General features: G+C 37.0%; 1 long non-coding RNA gene across 1 annotated transcript; it reads right to left on the bottom strand.

Annotated features, from left to right (window-relative positions):
* Positions 1–934: 934 nt before the first annotated feature.
* Positions 935–1,855, bottom strand: LOC118764438. The gene is made up of 2 exons (XR_005000250.1): positions 1,824–1,855; positions 935–1,153 (listed from the first exon to the last, which is right to left on the bottom strand). It is a non-coding gene; the product is annotated as an uncharacterized LOC118764438 (long non-coding RNA).
* Positions 1,856–5,250: the final 3,395 nt, after the last annotated feature.

The raw sequence follows: 5,250 nt of genomic DNA, 5'->3' as shown, positions 1-5,250 counted from the left end.
AACAATTTAGCCAAATTATAAGTAATCTTATGTGATTATATTTAGAGTCCGTATGAATAAACGCCATCAAAAAACGATACTGGAGATTGTCTTTTGCATATCGTTTCGGAATATCCAAAGATACTTAATCGAGATTTATATGAAGACGTAATGTCCAAACAGAATACCACATTGGTAAATAATTCTCAAACCAAAGAACAGCTAATCTGCTGGATGCGTGAAGAAATTTCCGTCAAATTTAACAATACTTTTTAAAAATAAATGTTGCTTTCGATATTCTAGTTTAGAAATATCTTAGAAATAACAATATCTTAGAAATAACGGCACAGTCCATCAAATATGAATGGAGGAGATAGTTCTTACCATCGATTTCTATAGTAATTAAGTGGTATATAAGTAAATCATAAAAAGATGATAAACGAAGAAGACTTCGACTGGATATGAACTGAGTTAGTAAACTGTAAAGCAAAATATGACAAGATATTTTAACGACTATCTTACTACAAGGCTAGGTCGGCGCCATAAGTATAACGCTGTGTTACAGGATCTTTATTCTTACGTAGCAGTTGTTATGTCCTATTTTCTTACCCCTAGAAAGTATGAAAAATGACTTACAGTTCCTTCAAACTTTGCTTTTGTTACTGTATTTATTCATATACCAATGAACCCCGCTATGACGATCAGTCATTAAGGGGCAAGCTCAAGTGATTAGGGTCAGGCAACTTACAAATCAGTCTGTGTTAATGAGCAGAATATTTGTTATAACGATATTTCCGCATCAGCAGATCAGCGCTGAATCAGTCAATGGAAAACAGGTCAGTTTAAAAACATTAACGTGCAGGTCACAAAAAGCAAAGCTTGAAGGGAATAGAAGCCATTTCCTTTTGATTTTTAGATAGAAGCAAATATGAAATAATACTTATTAACCAAAGGCAAAAGTAAAACTAGAAATTTTGTTGCACAGTATAATTCTGAATTTAGGCACAGGATCAGCAAATTCGAATAAGGAATTAGTCGATATCATTGATTCCAGTACGTGACTCCGGTACTAGACTTGAAAAAAGCCAATGATGACCTAGTTGGGATTTGAACTCGTGCTATATTGAGCTGCAACAATTATCGAAATGCATCTCTTTCCAGAAATCTATTGAGGCTGCAAAACCACAAGCCCCATCAGTATAGCAATAATATTTATTAAACTGGAAATAAAGAGGGTCAGAAATAGAACACCAATAATCATGTCTCTGACCATAGTTATGTGTGATCTGATGATTCGAAAAATTTTACTGCGGTGCACCTATCAGTTATATTAATGCTTTAACAGCAAATAGGGACGTTGCAAATGTAACAGGTTTATAGCAACGTATCAATCTATAAGTATAAAAATGATTCTTTAGAACAGCAAACAATTTACGTTGAAGTATTCAGTCGGCGTTGTTTACGTTCTCTGTTCAAATAGCTTCGGGGTAAAAAGATTGTCTTTCATCTTAACAGAGGGTGATAAAATAATGTGACAGTCACGTAGTGGTATCGATTAGTTTTTTTTCATTATATCTTAACCAAAGAGATTGCTCTTGTACCAATGTTAGAAATCAATAATTACGAGGACTGATATGTAATGACAGATAATTTCTTTCGTTTTTTCCCCATTAACCCTTATTTTTCGTCAACAATTTTATATAGATACATACATGTAAATATATGTATATATATATATTATATATATATATATATATAGATATATATATATATATATATATATATATATATATATATAATATATATATATATATATATATTATGCGTTATACATACATACAAACATACATACGAGAAGATTCTGAACAGTTCCTGGCTTTAAGAGAATCGCGTTAAAGGCCTGGCTGGAAGCCCAAACTTCCGAATTCTTTTACAGGGCTTAGAAAACTGAAGGACAGTTGCAATAAGGATGAATCTGAAAAGAAAATATGTTGAATAAATCCATAATTAATTGTTCCTCTTGTATTTACTTTTAACCAAACCCGTGAACTTTCAGGACCCCTAGTATAAGTGAATATATACACAGGTATGTATGTGTGTGTGAGTGTGTGTGTGTGTGTATGTGTGTGTATGTGTGCGTGCGTGCGTGCGCTCGCAGGCATGTAAATATAAACGTCCCACTCAATCTACAGGATCATAAGTCTAGATTTCCCCTATTCGGCGCTATATCACTTCCTCATATGGACTGAGTACAGGATTACTCATTTTTGCCAGCTGAGTGGAGTGAAGCAACAGAAAATGAAGTGTTTTGCTCAAGAACACTGCGCATCGCCCGGTCCAAGAATCGAAAGCATTATCTTACGATCTGTCTTGGCTGCAACGCCTAAATCTGTTATCCATGTGGCATGTTTATATGGCGTATGTATATATATATATATATATATATATATATGTGTGTGTGTGTGTGTGTGTGTGTGTGTGTGTGTGTGTGTGTGTGTGTGTGTGTGTGTGTGTGTGTGTTTGTATGTATGTACGAGTAAGTGGATAAACTAAAGAGGAACGGTCAACAAATTTATTGCGAGTTATATGCATCGATAAAATCAGTTTGATTCAAATTTGTTGGTAATTTTGAGTTTCAAGTTCGACGCTAGTCTTCAACCATTTTGAATTTGAAATTCAAAACGGCGGAAGACTAGCGTCATGCTTGAAACTCAAGAATGCCAGCGAATTTGAATCAAAGTATTTTGATCGATATATATTTCTGCGTTTGACATTTTTGTCCTGGTGTAGAGAATCTGCATCAAAGAAAGATGACACACCATCCATATTTATACAGTGCCTTTGCTAACTCTTTGAATCCTTCCAATTGTTAATACAGAAAATTTATTTTAATATAAATGCCTCTTGTTTCTAGTAGATCCGTCTGGAGTCTCCGGTACTGGCTCAAAATTATATATACCGTTATTTTGTCAATTGTTATTTCACCATCTATATATTTGTTGGTCAGATCAAGAAAAGTCTACTACTTGTACCATGTAACTGAATACTACATGACCCATGTAACCGAGATCTAGATGTCCCATGGCCCAGCGGATGGCGACAGAATCGAAGCCCTCCCACAATAAGCTTTCTAGGTAAGTAGTGTGTTTTGGACACTTTTCAGGAATAAAGACAAGACCAAGCAAATGTCGGATGGGTTCCTTGTGAGCCAAAAGCAATGCACACCAGTCGTGTCTCATTGAAGAACTCTGCACCTGGGCTGGCATACCTTACAGCCACTTGAAGACCGTACCCACGGAAATACCAATGAAAGACTTAGTACACTTTCAAGTTGGAGTGTTGTGACGTACATCAAAAGGAAGTATATATACAGCTGGATATTTATAAGCAGATACAAACAAGTATAGGGAAATATCCGCACATGCGCACATCTACATACCCCTAAATATACATACATATATCAACGAATTCATAAAAACACGTTCAAATGTATATCATTAAAACTTTATGCATTTATGTATGTCCTTATTCCTTGACAATAGAGAAAGAGCCGGTTTGTAACCTAGATACAAGTCCCCTTCCATTTTTGTATGTACGCACTATTATATATACTAAAATAATCTTTTACTCAGAAGGTTTACGTGTATGGGACTATTTCAAACGGCTTTTAGCGTTGATTTAGTCCATGAGCCACGGCAGCTATCGGCACTATCTGGGGTGAATATACCTAAATGGTATTAACATGTTTACAGGGTCACTATGAATGTAAAAAAAATGTGATAGCTTTTTGAGCTCGGTAGCTTCGTTCTGTTTTTGCAGATTTATGAAATTTCACCGATACTCATACTGGAGTACATCTGCGCGTGATGACTACAACACATATAACATCGTTTACACATCTAGCAGAATTTAGACTGACCAGAACAAAGTCCTCGTATACCAAAACAGTTTTTCCATGGCTGATCTTGTCAAAAAACACCACAAACTGGATCAGGAGCTACGAGAATTAAAGACAATTCTGTCTGAGGACTCTCTAGCCAAAGCAGTAGTGCCGCTAAGACATCAGATAAAGAAACATGATCTCGGTCAAACATGGCCACCAAGCACCGAGCAAAATGTCATTTCCGACAACAAATTTCTCTATTTCCTGCTGACTGTGGAAAGCGAGTGTGCAAATCCCTCAGAAAGGGTGAAGCGTCTTGCTACTTTTTTGGAAGTGACCTGGCATTTGCTGTTATTTGTCGTAAAACAAAGCTCTGGATACTTACGTTCTGATTTTGTGTCTGGGGTTCTGTAACAAAATCATGAACTCCTTGTACCAGAAGTGTGGTACAAAGAGCAGAACACGTTTCCTTGACATTACGAAAATAAATCATGCACTGGGAGGTGATATCTTTGATACTTTGACTGGATTTGATCAAAGTCTGTGATAGTCAGTGCAGTTGCTGGCCGTGGAAAGCTGACAACGTTCAGACAGATGAAATCCAACAAGGCTTTCCAAGGAGCCTTCAGTGAATTGGGGCGGTCGGGGGATGTATCTCCTGAACTGTTTCAAAAGTTACAGATGGTAACCTTCCAAATGTACATGCCTTCTGTTTCAACAACTGAAGTAAATAAACTTTGATACCAACTTTTTTGCGCCAGACGTGGAGAAATTGAGTCGAGTCAACTACCTCCATGTGATGACTACCTGTTCATGCATGCTCTTCGTGCAAACTACCAAGCAGCCATCTGGAGAAGGTGTCTACAGGCCCAAACTTTTGTTCCGATCAACATTGAGAGTGGTTGAAAATTAGGCGAGGAGGATGATCTCGCCATTGCTTGGATGCACAGCTCATCTGCACTGGATGCTGTCTTTCAGCTTTTGTCCTGTAAATGTATGCTTTCCTGCAAACTTCCAGTATACAACTGCCTCAGCAATAACTTGAGATGTACAGACATGTGCAAGTTACGAACATGCAACCACCAGGCTCCTGAATTCAACAGAGAACCAGAATTAGAACTGACTGATTCTGAGGAAGACCACGATGATTAACTTTATGGTATGCTGGGTATCCGTGGCAAATCCAGAACCTGGCTAACCTGCAACTGCTATACTACCATGCTACCAGAAAATCTTTGTTGACTTGAAAATAATCGATACAATCTTTGTCAGTGGCATGACATGTGTACCAACGAGAAAACTGAACAGTCTTGATGCGTCATACTTGCTTTTATGTTCATGACATATCATGCATACGAAATATGCAATTCAAATTTATATTAAGTATC

The sequence above is a fragment of the Octopus sinensis genome, linkage group LG8, assembly GCF_006345805.1.
Source record: "Octopus sinensis linkage group LG8, ASM634580v1, whole genome shotgun sequence".
Lineage (NCBI taxonomy): Eukaryota > Metazoa > Mollusca > Cephalopoda > Octopoda > Octopodidae > Octopus > Octopus sinensis.
The sequence above is the reverse complement of the archived record's forward strand: the minus strand, read 5'-3'. Positions and strand labels throughout refer to the sequence as shown.